At 36.5% G+C, this 17,749-nt stretch overlaps 1 pseudogene; it reads left to right on the forward strand.

Annotated features, from left to right (window-relative positions):
• LOC138878708 (CBL-interacting serine/threonine-protein kinase 20-like) overlaps nucleotides 1-17,749 on the forward strand; it is a 245,739-nt pseudogene that overhangs the window by 206,576 nt on the left and 21,414 nt on the right.

A 17,749-nucleotide genomic window follows, 5' to 3' on the forward strand; every position in this document is an offset into this window, starting at 1 on the left:
TTCCACCAAGATAAAGAACATAACCAGAGGTTGAAGTTCGATCATGGATGTCGCCTGCCCAGTCAGCATCAGAATAAAAATGGAGTTCTGGTGTGAACGAGCGGCGGAGAAGGAAACCATACAACTTTGTGTGTTTAAGGTACCGAATGACTCGTTTAACTGGTTTCCAATGAGTAGTGGAAGGGCTGTGCATAAATTGAGAAAGCTTGTTGACTGCGAAAGAGATGTCTGGTCGAGTAAATGATAGATATTGAAGCTTGCCAAGAACCTGACGATATTGGTTGGCATCCGTAGAAGGTGTGCCATCATTCAGTGATAAGGTGACTGATGTGCTCAGTGGAGTTTGGACACCTTTGCAATCAAACATATCCCATTTGCGAAAAAGATCACAAATATTTAGATTGAGAAAGGATGAGACCATCCTTGTGAGGAATCACTTCAACATCAAGAAAGTAGTTGAGACAACCAAGGTCTTTTAAGGAGAATTTGTTGGCCAAAGCTGACAAGGCATGATTGAGCATGTCGTTGTTATTGCTAGTCACTATGTCGTCGACATAGACTTACATATACAGAATAATACCATTTCGGGAGTGCACAAAAAGGGATTGATCAGATTGAGTGTGAGAGAAGCCAAAACTTTTGAGGAATTCCCGTAGTTCCGTATACCATGCACGTGGGGCATGTTTAAGTCCATAGATAGCCTTTTTTAAATCGACATACATGTCTGGGAAAATCAGGATGTTCAAATCCTGGGGGTTGTGACATATAAACTCCATCATCAAGTGTTCCTTGCAAGAATGCATTGTTGACGTCTAATTGGTGTAATGGTCATCCCCTGTTTATTGCAATTGACAAAACCAGGCAAACTATTGTTAGTTTAACAACACGACTGAATGTAGAATGGTAATCAATACCTGCTCATTGGGTGAATCCTTTTGCAACAAGGCGAGCCTTGAACCGATCAATCATCCCATCCACTTTGTATTTTATCCGAAAGAGCCATTTGCACCCCCACTACATTGTGTGATGATTGGAAAGGAACTAATTTTGTTCTTGAGAAGTGCTTGAAACTCATCATTCATGGCAGCACGCCACATTGGGTGTTTTTGTGCTTGTTTGTAAGTGCTGGATGTCAGAATATCGGATGAAATAACTAAATAGACCATAATTATTTTCGGTTTAAAAATGTTATTCTGTGAACGAGTGATTACGTGAGATGGCGGGGGAGGCATAGATGGGTTTTCGTTATTATGATTAGAAGCAAGATGTTCAGTAGATGGAGAAGATTCAGAGACAAAATTTTCTGATGAAGCAGATGTTGTATGAGGGGAGAGGGAGGAAGAGTCAGATAAACACAAGGTAGAAGACTTACCTGCAGTAGATGATTCTGAAACACGTGAGTCCTGGTTGTTTGGCTGAGAGGAATGATCTGTAAGAGTATCATCCACCATGGCTGGAACACTATTTTGCTGTGAGGCTTTTATAAGTATGGGTGGTGGATTAGGAAAAGGATCTTCTGTTAAAATGGACTAACTTGGCGAGACTGCTTTAGTGGTGATAAGATCATGCCACTCAATGTTTGGCTTATTATGTTTAACTGAGGAAAACATACTTTGAATGGGAAAAATGTCTTCATAAAATTTTACATGGCGCGATAAATAAACTTTGGAAGAAATTGGGCCAAAACATTGATAACAGTAATGCTTGGAGGAGAATCTGAATACACGCAGGGGGTGGATCTTGGTTCCAATTTATTTTTTACATACGGTTTAAGCCATGGATAGCAGAGGGAACCAAATGTGCGAATGGTGAGGTAGTTTGGTTGAGTGCCAAAAATGCATTGATAATGAGACTTATTTTGCAGAATGGTCATTAGAAGGCGATTTATTAAATAGATCGCAGTTTGACAGGCAAAAGTCCATAGATTTGAGGGTAGAGATGCTTGGTGAATTAAGGTACAAGCGGTTTCAATAATGTGGAGATGACATCGTTCAGCAAATGCTACTCTTTGGGCTGTATATGGGGGGAAATAAATGTTGGATGCCATGTGCATGTAGAAAGGTTTGAAGACCTTCATACTCACCTCCTCCATCTGAGTATATTATTTTTATCTTTTTATTAAAGTGATTTTCAATGAGTGATTTGAAAGTGGAGAAAATGGGGGTGACCTCATTTTAAATTTGAAAGAGTAGAGCCACGTACACTTGGTATAGTGACCGATAAAGATAATGTAATATAACTTCTTATCAAGAGAAAGAATAGGTGATGGACCCCAAACATCAATAAAAATAATTTCTAGTGGATGAGAACTCTTCAAAGAAATATGACCAAATGGGAGTCGACGGCTCTTATTACAATTGAAAGAATTGCAAAACTGAAAATTAGGATTTCCTGAGCAAGGTAGAGAATGATGCTCTAAAATATCTTGAAGGACTCTAAAATGTGGGTGGCCAAGTCGTTGGTGCCATCGGTAATAGTTGGGCTTGGTTGTGGCAGTAAGGGCAGATGGTGGTTGATATCTTGATGCTGGCCACTCATATAGATCATTCCTATTCTGGCCTCGAACCAATGGTTCCCCCGTGTTCAGCTCCGTTACCATCACCCATGCAGATTTCCTCAGTGCCAGTATAGTCAAGCAGCGACATCAAATTGTGTGAATCAGCGGTGATGTGATGGGAGGCTCCAGTGTCAAGAACCCATGGGTTATTATTTTGTTGGCCTTGGTGTGTAGCTAGAAGTGAAGGATTGTGTATAGGTGTTCGTAACACACAACGGAAGATAATAACAATCCTAGGAAGATCTTTTCGTGTTTAAAATTTATTTACATGTCAAAGATCGGATCTAAGACGTACCTGGTGAAGAAAGTCTCGTTTCAAATTCTTCGATAGTGAGAAGACTCTATGCGTATCCACACCAAGACCGATCCTTGCTATCAACTCTTTGATCAATGAAACCCGTAAACATATTGAATGAAAACACCAGACTGAATTTTCTCAAAATTTCAGCTTTTTCGTAACGGTACAAAGAAATAATTTTCCTTCTCAAAGTACGCTCTCTCTTTATTTGTGTAGCTTTGCCAAAACCCTTTTTTCCAGTCCTCGGTTTTTCACCGTGATTTACATATATACATATATGTATCATGTAAACAATACTTTTCCAATAGAATAAGGAAAAGTCAGAAGCGTTGGTATGGGCAAAAAGAAAGACGTGACTTAACCAAATATGTAATTGGACTTTTCTTTCCATAATTTTCAATGGGAAAATTTCAATCCCATTCCATATAGGTAAGAAACTGGTGACGTCCTTTAGGACTTTCTTCGTTAGTGAAATTCCAATTGGACGTAAGAAGTTGTCTTTATTAATATTTATATGCATACCATATATAAATAAATATTAGGTATGAGTACTAAATATATATCACATAAATATTTCAAACAAGAGATATTATTTAATTTTTCATTCAAAATAGAAAACTTTAATTCGTTCACAATATTAATTATATCCTCTGTGCTAGCAAAGAATATAATAATATTTCATTTGGACTAATAACTAAATATATTTGACTAATTAAATTCCTTAATTTAATTATCAAATATTAAGTTAATTAATCCTTTAGCAAAGATCAGAACACTCGTTAGTGTGCGACCTCATAGGTTCAATACTAAACCGGTAGTAAGTCGATCACATCAATATACTAATCAAGGGTGGCATCTAGCAACACTCCTTAACGACCAGATAACATGAAATATACAATTTACTCTCAAGAACCAGTAAAAGAATAATATAGTAATTTCTTCTGTCCTTATAGCTCTGGATCACCCTAGGATATGGTTCAACTATCAAATCCTAGTAGGCAACCAACTACGTGCTCATGTCAAATATAATCGACTATTGAATGACCTAAGAAACTCATTTCTTCTTTCATTCAATTGCCCTGGCCAAGGTCTTAATTTGGTCATTTATAATTCATGACAACATGGAGCTTAAACTCATTACCAAGAGTTGACAGATTCCATCTTGAACAATCACTAATTCTATAAGCATTTAATTATACCCAATATCCTTTCAACTATCGCCCTAGGGCCATTGATGTCTAGTATCAAAGCACAATAAATAACTTGTCAATTACTATGACGATCTCAGGTCAAAGGAAACGGTTACATCACATTCTTCAAGAGAATATCCTATTGACAGTTTATGGTAATTCTAACCATTAGGAATTATTCAATTAGTCGGTTCAATGATCATGTCTCTATATGCATCATCTATCTATGTAATTTAGTTAATGAGATCTACTAATCTTTATCCCATAAAGACGATCACATAAATATTGATCTAACCGGATTACTAATGTCCAAATTAATAATCCTACGATCAAGAATAAATTTAAATTAAATTATAAGAAACTTTACTCCCGTTATCATGATCTCCATCACAATGTCAAGTCTCAAAATTTAATCAAGGATCTTATCAAATTAATCAAGATATTAATAACAATGATAAAAGAATATCAAATGCCATATAAATTTTATAAAAATATGTTCAAAACATCAAATATGATATTGGATCTAGGGCATATCTACTATATCCCTAACAATCTCCCACTTGCACTAGAGCCAATCGCTCTTGTACTTCATTCCCAATTTCCACTTGTTCTTGTCAAACTCCTTTGCTCCAAGAGCTTTAGTGAATGAGTCTGCAACATTTCCTTTCCATCAACCTTTTGAATCTCTATGTCTCCATGTTCAATGATCTCTCTTATCAAGTGATACCTTCGCAGAACGTGTTTGGATTTTTGGTGTGATCTTAGTTCTTTTGCTTGAGCAATGGCTACAGTATTGTCACACAAGATTGGAACCGCACCTTCTATTGAAGGAACCACGCCAAGTTAAGTTAAGAACTTTTTCATCCATACATCTTCCTTAACAGCTTCACTAGCTGCTATATATTCTGCTTCAGTCACTGAATCAGCTACTGTAGCTTGTTTGGAACTTTTCCAACTCACTGCACCACTATTTAAGGTGAATGCATAACCAGAAATAGATTTGCTATCATCTCTATCTGAAGAGAAACTTGCATCAGTATAACCTTCAAGTTTCAACTCAAAATCTCCATAGATGAGGAATTGGTCTTTAGTCATTCTTAAGTACTTAAGAATGGTCTTCACCACCTTCCAATGTTCCTCACCAGGATTTGCCTAATAGCGGCTAGTCATTCCAAGTGCATAAGCCACATCAGGACGTGTACACGTCATGGTATACATGATAGCTCCCACTGCACTAGCGTATGGGATCATACTCATGCGTTCTCTCTCTTCAGGTGTTTTAGGACAATCCTCCCTACCGAGAGTAATTCCAGTGTCTATCGGTAGATAGCCTCTTTTGGAATTATCCATATTATACCTCTTTAAGATGGTATCAATGTACAAAGACTGGGAAAGTCCAAGCAGCTTCCTAGATCTATCTCTATAGATCATTATTCCTAATATATAAGTTGCTTCTCCCAAGTCTTTCATGGAGAACTGTTCAGATAGCCAAATATTAGTACTTTGCAATGCCGGTATGTCATTCCCTATGAGCAACATATCATCAACATACAACACTAAGAATATAATTGTGCTCCCACTAACCTTTTTGTACACACATGGTTCTTCTTCGCATCTAACAAAATTGAACTTTTCAATTGTCTTGTTAAATCGAATATTCCAACTTCAAAAAGCTTGCTTTAGTCCATAAATGGATTTTATTATGATCAGACGAAGATGTGAAACCTTCAGGTTGTGTCATGTACACATCCTCTTTGTCATGTACACATCATCTTCTAGCTCACCATTAAGGAAAGTTGTTTTTACATCTATTTGCCATATTTCATAATCATATTATGCTGCTATAGCAAGCAAAATCCGAATTGATTTGAGCTTTGCCACGGGAGAGAAAGTCTCGTCATAGTCGACTCCTTCTTTCTGACGATATCCCTTGGCAACAAGACGGGCTTTGTAGGTCTCCACCTTTCCGTCTGCTCCAAGCTTTTTCTTAAAAACCCATTTACAACCTATAGGTTTTATATCCTTTGAAGGTTCAACTAAGGTCCATACTTTATTTTCCTTCGTATATTCCATTTCGGATTCCATGGACTTTTGCCACTTCTCATAATCAGAACTTTGTATAGCCTCTTCATAGGTCTTAGGGTCATCATCATTATGATCGACCACATTTGATACATCATCTTGTACTATTAAATTTAATCTAGTTGGTACATGACATTCTCGTGTCGACCTTCTAAGAGGTACTTGTACAACCTGTTCACCTTGTGCTGGATTTGGTTGTTGTTCAATTTGGATTGGAACTGGTTCATTAACCTGTTCTTGAACTTCATTTAGTTCTTGAACTTCAACCGTTTAATATGGCAACTTCAAAACATCCAATAAAGGTTCTTCAACTTGGGTCTCATGATCTTTACATTGTGTTGATTCATTAGTTTCTTGAACTTCATCAAGTTCTATTTCTCCATTATAATTTTCTTCTAAAAGAAATTCCCTTTCCAAAAAAGTTGCTCATCTGGCCACAAACACTTTATAGGCAGAAGGGTGATAGAAATAATACCCCATTTTTCCTTGGGGTATCCAATGAATCTACACTTATCATATCTTGAGTCAAGTTTATCAGACTGTAGTCTCTTAACATAAGCTGGACAATCCCAAACTTTAATATGTTTAATGTTAGGCTTACATCCTTTCCATATCTCATATGGTGTTGTAGAGACTGACTTAGTGGGAACTTTATTAAGTAAGTATGTTGCTGCTTCCAAAGCATATCCCCATAAATTTATTGGAAGATCAGTGAACCCCATCATAGATCTCACCATATCTAATAAGGTTCGATTTCTCCTTTCAGACACACCATTATGTTGTGGTGTTCCTTGAGGTGTCCACTGTGAGAGAATCCCGTTCTCTTTGAGATATCTGGTAAAATCTTCACTAAGATATTCTCCACCTCTATCAGACCTTAGTACTTTGATACTTTTACCAGTCTGCTTCTGAACTTCACTACGGAACCTTTTGAATATTTCAAAAGATTTAGACTTGTATTTCATAAGATACACAAATCCATATCTTGACATATCATCAGTGAAGGTGATGAAGTAAGAATATCCACCTCTAGCTGGAATTTTCATGGGCCCACAAACATCTGTATGAATTAGTCCCAATAATTCAGAAGCTCTTTCTCCACTTCAAGTAAATGGAGATTTGGTCATTTTTCCTTTGATACAAGATACACAAGTTGGATATGATTCAAAATTATATTTGTCAAGGTACCATTCCTTGTACAACTTGTTAATTCTTTTCTCTCCAATATGACCAAGCCTACAATGCCAAAGGTATGCATGATTTACTTGATCATCTCTTTTCTTCTTAAGACTTGAAACATGTATAATCGAATTAGCATTTACATTAGGTAAGACATAAACGTCATGTTGGAGATAACCATTCACATATAAATTATCACTATAATAAATAGAACAAATACCATTGCCTATATTAATGCGAAAAGCACGTTTGTCTAACATAGAAGCTGAAATTATGATCGAAAAAAATTTAGGAACGTAATAACAATCATCCAAAATAAGTACTTTGCTCGTAGGCATTATTAAAAAAATTGATCCTACAGCTATGGCCGCGACTTTTGCACCATTTCCAACTTGTAGATTAACTTCTCCTTTCTTTAGCCTCCTACTTATCTTGAACCCTTGCAACATACTACAGATGCTATAACCACTGCCACTATCTAATACCTACAGTGAAGAATTAGTAGTAGCTAAAGAAACCTTGTAAACATTTTTCATTAATGTCTCACCTTGTTTCTTGTCCTTTAGAGTTGCAAGATACTCCTTGCAGTTTTTCTTCCAATGCCCTTTCTTCTTACAGTGAAAACATTCAGCATCATATACTGACTGCAAGATCAAATCTTCAGAATACTCTTTACCAAGCTTGTACCCCAACTTCTCATGTTCTTTGGTAAGAACAATCATATGATTGACAAGGGGTCCAACTAGAGATTTTTCAATGTCCAACTGTGTATCAACCATCTTTTTAAGATATTCAATGATTGCAGTTGGATCCATATTCTGATGTTTCCTCTGGAGTTCAGAACTCATATAAGTGAGAATGATGTGTTTAATAGTAAGGCATTCTTCCAAGTATTTCTGATAAACCTTGGTGCCTTGAACATCATTCTCTCATGGGATTATCTTTGCAGGCTTATCGATCACATCAATGAGCTTTTCATGCATGAGAACAATTCTCAAATTTCTATACCAGTCATCAAAGTTTGGTCTCAAGTATTTCACGCAGTGATATAACAGACATATTGAGAAATCAAAAATATAGAAAAGAAAAAAAAATAATACAAGAACATATTTGCATATATCATAAAGACATGGACTTTGTCTAAATGATATTTCCACTAATTATTTTAAACTATTTACCCTCATTATAGTTTACGAAATCTTTATTTCTGTTAGTGGAGTAAAGGAATCCTTTAACAATATGTATGAGCCCCTTGGAAGTCAAGTCGTTTCTCACATATATTTTAAAGGTAGGTACTCTTACCAATTGTATCCCCATACAATTTTCTTAAATAGCTCTATGTCAAATAGTCCCCTGGTAGTCAGGTCGATCCTATTGGCATAGTTGAGTTCAACCACCATGATAGCAAAGAACTTATTAAATTTTATACTCCCCCGGGTGGTCCAGGCGTCTAGTGTAAAATTGAATAATTCTTTCAATCCATACATCTAATGCAATAAATAATTTTAACATATTCTCGAACTATAAGTCTCCTGGTAGTCAGGCCGCTCCTTATAAATAAGAAATAAGTAAAATTATTTACCTTGATGGATAGCTCTATAATAAAATATCTTATATTTTATTATTTAAGAACTCAAATTTTATTAAGAGGGAATTGTTACTAAAACAGTTTTTTAATAACATGTAGATCAAATCTTTTATAGCATGTGAATTTAGTTCAAGTTGTCTACATGCTTAGTACTAAATTAATTTACATCACATGTAATAAATAATTCAAAATTATGTAACGAATAAGCACGTGCCATAAAAACGAAATTCAACATTCTTCTAACATGTTTAATCTATATATCACATATATCACAATAAAATAATTCATGCCAGAATATCATTATTAATTAACATCTCATGAACTATAACAATAGAATCATGTAACCTATTATAGATTCTCGTCGTATCTAATACAAAATTTCAAATTCAAGTTATGAACTATCTCAATAGTTATTTGAATATATATCTTATCTACAATAAAATAATATCAACATTCAAACAATTTGACTATTGCACAAGACACATGTATTATGGTTTGAACTCTTCAAATATAATATAAAAATATTTCATAAATAAATTTTACACACAATAAACCACGACTCTGGTACCACTGAAGGATTGCGTATAGGTGTTCGTAACACGCAGCGGAAGACAATAACAATCCTAGGAAGATCTTTTTGTGTTTAAAATTTATTTACATGTCAAAGATCGGATCTAAGACGTACCTGGTGAAGAAAGTCTCGTTTCAAATTCTTCGATAGTGCGAAGACTCTATGCGTATCCACACCGAGACTGATCCTTGCTATCAACTCTTTGATCAATGAAACCTGTAAACAAATTGAATGAAAACACCGGACAAGGAAACTAATTTTCCTTGTCAACGTACGCTCTCTCTTTATTTGTGTAGCTTTGCCAAAACCCTTTTTTCCGGTCCTCCGTTTTTCACCGTGATTTACATATATACATATATGTATCATGTAAACAATACTTTTCCAATAGAATAAGGAAAAGTCAGAAGCGTTGGTATGGGCAAAAAGAAAGACGTGACTTAACCAAATATGTAATTGGCCTTTCCTTTCCATAATTTTCAATGGGAAAATTTCAATCCCATTCCATATAGGTAAGAAACTGGTGACGTCCTTTAGGACTTTCTTCGTTAGTGAAATTCCAATTGGACGTAAGAAGTAGTCTTTATTAATATTTATATGCATACCATATATAAATAAATATTAGGTATGAGTACTAAATATATATCACATAAATATTTCAAACAAGAGATATTATTTAATTTTTCATTCAAAATAGAAAACTTCAATTCGTTCACAATATTAATTATATCCTCTGTGCTAGCAAAGAATATAATAATATTTCATTTGGACTAATAACTAAATATATTTGACTAATTAAATTCCTTAATTTAATTATCAAATATTAAGTTAATTAATCCTTTAGCAAAGATCAGAACACTCGTTAGTGTGCGACCTCATAGGTTCAATACTAAACCGGTAGTATATCGATCACATCAATATACTAATCAAGGGTGGCATCTAGCAACACTCCTTAACGACCAGATAACATGAAGTATACAATTTACTCTCAAGAACCAGTAAAAGAATAATATAGTAATTTCTTCTGTCCTTATAGCTCTGGATCACCCTAGGATATGGTTCAACTATCAAAGCCTAATAGGCAACCAACTACGTGCTCATGTCAAATATAATCGACTATTGAATGACCTAAGAAACTCATTTCTTCTTTCATTCAATTGCCCTGGCCAAGGTCTTAATTTGGTCATTTACAATTCATGACAACATGGAGCTTAAACTCATTACCAAGAGTTGACAGATTACATCTTGAATAATCACTAATTCTATAAGCATTTAATCATACCCAATATCCTTTCAACTATTGCCCTAGGGTCATAGGTGTCTAGTATCAAAGCACAATAAATAACTTATCAATTACTATGACGATCTCAGGACAAAGGAAACGGTTACATCACATTCTTCAAGAGAATATCCTATTGACAGTTTATGGTAATTCTAACCATTAGGAATCATCCAATTAGTCGGTTCAATGATCATGTCTCTATATGCATCATCTATCTATGTAATTTAGTTAATGAGATCAACTAATCTTTATCCCATAAAGACGATCACATAAATATTGATCTAACCGGATTACTAATGTCCAAATTAATAATCCTACGATCAAGAATAAATTTAAATTAAATTATAAGAAACTTTACTCCCGTTATCATGATCTCCATCACAATGTCAAGTCTCAAAATTTAATCAAGGACCTTATCAAATTAATCAAACAATTAATAACAATGATAAAAGAATATCAAATGCCATATCTATTTTATAAAAATATGTTCAAATCATCAAATATGATATTGGATCTAGGGCATATCTACTATATCCCTATCAAGAAGTGCCTTGGCTTCATTGTGATTATAAGAATGCAAACGACAGACATTGGCAGTGTGGCCATATTTTCCGCAAAGCTCACATTGAACACGTCCATGTGTGTTGCTTTGGAAGTTTTGTCGCCAATAGGGTGGCCGATCGACAAACAGATACTTGATTCATACCAAATGGATGACCATTGTAGGGCTGTTGTAAACGATTGTTCATACGTTGTGCTTGTTGCTGCTGGTTATTCCATCGCTTGTTACTGTTGTGATCTGAGGTATGGTTGTTTGAACCATTCTATGCAACATTAGCTGTGATGGAAAGGGTATTCTTCTTGAGCTACTCATGTTTAAGGAACAATTCATGATCTGAAAGTTTGTCAAACAATTCTTCGTATGAAATCGGTGTGTCTCGAGCACGGATAGCAGCGCTTATCTCACTATAGTCGGGGCCTAAGCCGCTGAGTATTTTGACTACCAGTTCGGCATTACTGATTGGCGCACCAACAGTTGCAAGTTCATCAGCTAGTGATCGAATTTCCTGAGAGGCGAAGCCAGGGCGTAGGAGATATAGATTCCTGAGAATGAGAGCTAGACATCCGCGAAGAAGTGGGTACAATACCGAAAATTACAGTCGTTAGTCGATGGCTATGAACTAGATCTTAGAAGAAGAGGGGCTGTAGGGGCTAGGGTTTTGCTCTTCGCGGGGAACATTGAACGAAAGGAAGAGAATTAAAAAGAAAACAAAACTAAAGAAGGGTCACTTACTTTCTCAATTTTTATTTTCTTAATTTTAAGGCTTTGATTTAGCAACAATAAAAATGTTGCCACAGAAGCTCTACTAATTTGGGCGACATAGTCGCCTCTAAAATACCTCTAGTGGTGACTCCAGACTAATCGCCACAAACACCTTCTCAGCCAAAAATAAATTCCGAGGGAAAGAAAAATAGGCATATTTGTGGTGATATACTTTAAGTCGCCACTAAAACATAATTTTAGTGGCGGATATAAAAGGTCGCCACTACAACTATCAATTTTGTGACAAGTTTCCATGTCGCCACAGAAAACCTACTTTCTTGCAGTGTATAGTCAGATACTGATTTGGAGTCCCTTGTCGTCTTGGCTAGCAAATTGTGGAGACTGTATATTCGGGTTTAGGACTTATTTGCATAAGTCGTGTGAAGAATTTCCCATGAGATGTTTCAGCAGCAACTATAGAAGGTGCAATGGTTGCGTCAACAGATGCCATTAGAGCATTTCAGATGAGACTATCTTGGCGGAACCAAAGTCTATATTCTGGATTGGCTATTTCTTTGTTGCTTTGGTCAACAGATGTCATCAAGAAATGATATCAGATCATGTCCACACATAAGTGTGAAAAATTGGGCTTTCCATGTGGAAAAATTAGTACTGCCAGATAGTTTTATGGGAAGCTGATAGGAAGGGTGAAACTGGACAACTTGGGTAATATTGGAGGTGAACATGTTAACTGAGTTTGTGGTGGATACAGTAGTTGAGCTTTCAGAGTTAACCATGACTGGAATAAAGGATCTAAATTCTCGTTAGAGTAGGGGCTTCTGATACTATAAAGATGAAGCAATTGTGTGTTCTTTTATTGATGACAATTTTTCTATTTATATAGACTACAACAGTACGTCAGAGTCCTACAAATGAATGGGATAGAAACAACTTCCTATACATTCAAATACAGATAAGAACATATGGATAAAGATATATATACTAATATTATTTGGTGCTATCCCTTGTTTCATGATATTCTGTTATTACTAGTTACTTTTTTGGCAATATGATAATGTAAAAAATATTTACACTTTCAAAATAATACAATTAGCAATTATTCTCTTTGTAGTTTAATTTCTTGATGAGATTATATATGCAAGGATGGCAATGTGGAAGGCGGGTGCGAGGCGGAAAGGGGGAGGGTCAGTCTTTAAGACAGGCGGGGCAGTCAAAGCTACGAGATTTTCAAGACTATATGGCACTGCAGGGCGCGACTCAGATAATAATTAACCACAATATGGTTTAATTTAGCCCATTTTTACATAAGATGGCAATGTAGAAATGCTTCTTCATTTGAGTCATGGGCTGAACTAGCCATTACATGGTGAAATCAACAAGAGCGCAGAGAGAAATAAAGAGGTGAAAGCTTTCCTCATAAGTGGAGAAATTAATAAGAACATGGCACATGGTTAGTAAAAATGGGGGTTTGAGACGTTAATTAAATAGTGATAGAGATCTAGACGTTAATTAAATAGTGGTAAAGTTATTTTCATATGACCTATATGTCATGAGTTCGTGCTATGGAAGCAGTCACTAATGCTTGCATTAGGGTAGACTATCTACATCACGCCCCTTAGGGTACGACTTTTCCCTGAGACCTAGGTGAACGCGTGATACTTTGTACGCCAGGTTGACCTTTTAAATTGTGATGAGATCTCCTTTCCGGTCATGATTTTTAAAATATCTTTAAGGAAGCTTTTCTTCATTCATGCTGTCATCTCAATAGTAGTATATCTTGCCTTAATTCCTCATCCGGGAATTTTCCAAGTACTGAACCTTCTCGTTTTAGGGAAATTTTCCAGGTCATGTGGACCCCGAGGACTAGACTAATTGGAGAAGACCAAAAATCAACCAAAGTCTTGCAACCGTAAATGTGGTGCCAAAATTATTCCTCTAATCTTTTGCAGAATGTGATCACTTGGAATTTTGTTTTTCCAAACGGGTTATATATATATATATATATATATATCATGAAGTGCTGTCTTCCCTGGGCAAAAACTACTTGATCACCAATCAAATTTTATGTGTGAATCTTGAATTGATCTTGAAAAAGAGAATTTTTTGATTGCAACAAGTTTGAATGGGGCAAGTTCTTTAACGTTGGCATTAGGAAATAAATTCAACTAAAATAGAAATATACTTAATTTTCTTGCTTAAATTGTTATGCAGATATTATTAATGTGGTTTTATTGATTCTAACTCCGTAGAAATATAGACATTAGATTGTTCCAGGTATCTTTTCTTGCGTAAAAGATTGTTCCTACTTAGTTGAATTGCGAGCACTGAAGCGAATGTCATCTGCTACTTATTGTTTCCATAAAGCTTGACTTGACTTATTAGAAATAATAGTTTATGGACACGCCCATTGCGCGTGTTCTATATCAATTAGTATAATAAACTTTTTCTTAAATCACATAAATATTATTTTAAAAAAAATAACTGAGTTATAAAATAAAATTAAAGGAAAAAAAATCAAGTTGCTGAAAATGATGAATTTTAATCTTAATATAGTTAACTTGGTAAAAGAAATTGTAATACTCCACAGATGCCGGATTGAATTCTTCAAACATTATTAAAATTACACTGAATAGTTACGTTGATAAAAGAAAAAAACGTAAGCTAGAGAAGAATATATAGAGTCACGGAGTGTAGCAGATTCAAGAATCCATTAATTTCTTGATTTTGTTTCACGTCAACACATCAACTATAACTATCTGTGACATCCTTGCATGGCTTTCATTTAATTTTGGTTCATGGTTCTTTTAGTTTCTATAACGACCCGGCCGGTCGTTTTGAAAGTTATAGCTCCGTTCTTCCATTTTTTGCTCCTTTTGTGTTCTACAGATGTCTTACTGGGTTGATTGGTTCGCGTCCGGAGTGACTTCGGAGTGAATTGAGACACTTAGTCTCTTAATTGGAAGTTTAAGTTGGAAAAGTTGACCGAATGTCGACTTATGTGTAAACGACCTCAGATTTGAATTTTGATGGTTCCGTTAGCTCCACTAGGTGATTTTGGACCTAGGAGCGTGTCCGGATTGTGATTTGGAGGTCCGTAGTAGAATTAGGCTTGAATTGGTGAAAGTTGGAATTTTGGAAGGTTTGACCGGGGGTAGACTTTTTGATATCGGGGTTGGATTGGATTTCCGAAAGTTGGAGTAGGTTCTTAGTGTTATTTATGACTTGTGTACAAAATTTGAGGTCAACCAGATGTGGTTTGATGGGTTTCGGCGTCGTTTGTAGAATTTGAAAGTTTAGAAGTTCATTAGGCTTGAATCCGGATGTAATCCGTATTTTTGATGTTGTTTTGGGTGATTTAAGGTTTTGACTAAGTTCGTATTGGGTTATAAGATTTGTTGGTATGTTTGGTTGAGGTCTAGGGGGCCTCGAGTGTGTTTCGGAGGCTTAACGGATCGAAATTGGTACTTAGGCAATTGCTGAGTTTTCTGGTGTTCTGGTATTTTGCACCTGCGGTGGAGAGACCACAGGTGCAGACTCGCACGTATGGAAGGGGAGGCGCCGGTGCGGTTTGGTCAACTTAGTCCGTGAGCGCATGTGAGAGAATGGGAGACGCATCTGTGCATCCGCAGATGTGGAAGCTGGAGCGCAGAAGCGTAAGGAATCGTAGAAGTGAACCAGGGTTCGTAGGTGCGCACACGCAGGTGCGACCACCTGATCGTAGAAGCGGGAATCGTGATTTTAAGTGGAATCCGCACCTGCGATGGATGTTCTGCAGGTGCAGCGTCGCAAATGCGAAAGTGGATTCACAAATGCGGAAAGCCTGGGCAGAACATATAAATACAGGACTTCGAGATTTTCACCATTTTCACCACTTTGAGCTCGGACTTTAGAGATTTTTGAGAGGATTTTCGAAGGGATTACTGCGGTAAGCTTCCTGTGCTCATTTTTGTTCAATAATAATGTTTCCCTACTGATTTTACACCTTGTTGGTGAGTTTTTGAGGTGAAATTTAGGGGTTTAAGGCTAGAGAATTGGAGAGTTAATTTTGGGGATTTGGAGGACCAAATGATGTTTGATAAATTTGATATGGTTAGACTCGTAAGTGAATGGGCTTTCGGGTTTTGTGACTTTTGTCGGATTTCGAGACGTAGGCCCAGGGGCCAGTGTTGGGCCAATTTCAGATTTTGGCTATTATTTAGTACTTTTCTTGTAGAATTTATCCCTTTAGCGTATATTAATTGTATTGTAATGCTTGTTGTTATAGTCAGGACATTTGGTTGCCGACTCGCGAGGCAAAGGCATTTTGGAGTAGAGTTTTGCTCGGACTGAGGTAAGTAACAATTATAAATTTGGTCTTGAGGGTACGAAACCCCGAATTTTGTGTCATGTGATTATTTTGGAGGTGAGGCACATGCTAAGTGGCAGGCGTTGGGCGTGCACCGTGGGAAATTGTGACTTGGTCCGTCCCGTGAAACTGTAAAGTCGAGTAGCTTACTGTTAATAACATGTTCCATTTGTTTTATGGAAATTTGACTGCAATTCATGTTAGAAATCATGCTTAGGCCATTTGATATCATTGTTGGGACCCGCTGAGGTCGTGTACATGTTGAATTAGCTGTTATCTGTTGTCTTGTACTCAGTCATGATTTTACTTGTGTATCATACCTCTGTCCCTCTTTGTTTCTTGTTGATACATGTTATTATCTCTGTTTGGGCTGATTTTTATGATTTCTGAGAGCCCGAGGGACTAGAGAGGTTTGTGACTGAGTTAGGGCCTGAGTACCGAGCTGTGAGCTATGTGAGTGTATACGGATCGGGTTGCACGCCGCAACGAGCCTTAGGGCTATTTGTATATTACGGAACAGGTTACACGCCGCAACGAACCTTATGGCTATTTATATATTGGATCGGGCTGCACACCGTAACGATATAGCGCTTGGGCTGAAGGAGCCCCTCCGGAGTTTGTACACCCCCAGTGAGCACAGGTACCTATTGAGTGTGAGTACTTAGGGCTGAGATTTGAGTGATTGAGGGGAGTTGAGTGATTGTTGCCCTGAGAAGTGTGTCTGCTTTCATCAGTTGTTGCACTTAATTGCTATCTATCATTTGTTTTTGAAATCTTTATGGAATATTATGTATCCGATTTTCTCTATTTGAACGTGAAACTGTATAAAACTGATTTGACTTAAATTGCCGGATTTTGAAAGCATGTCTACTCCGTGCTGAAATTACAGAATGTGAACTATAATTGTGTAGCTCGTCACTATCTTCAGTTCCTTATTTATTATTGTTACTTACTGAGTTGATTGTACTTACACTACACCCTACACTTCGTGTGCAGATCAAGGTATTTCCGGACACGGTGGGCGTTGATATCGTGCGTGGCTGAGTGTCGGAGATTTACAAGGTAGCTGTCGATATTCACAGTCCTTGTCTCTCCTTCCTTGTTATCTTCTTCTTTTTGTATTGGTAGTTTAACATAAACTCTTGTAGACACTATTTCTAGACTGGTTGTTTAGATGCTCATGACTAGGTGACGCCCCGATGTTTGAGGCTATCTTTAGGCACTTGTATTTTGAGTTTAAACCATGTTTTTGAAACTTAGCATTTATTTACGAACTTTGGATTTATCTTTTGCATGATATTGGGAATGTTTTGAAAGGGTCGGCTTGCCTAGTACCATCGATAGGCGCCATCACGACAGGTTAGGATTTGCGTCG

This window comes from Nicotiana sylvestris, chromosome 9 (genome assembly GCF_000393655.2).
Source record: "Nicotiana sylvestris chromosome 9, ASM39365v2, whole genome shotgun sequence".
Taxonomy (NCBI): domain Eukaryota; kingdom Viridiplantae; phylum Streptophyta; class Magnoliopsida; order Solanales; family Solanaceae; genus Nicotiana; species Nicotiana sylvestris.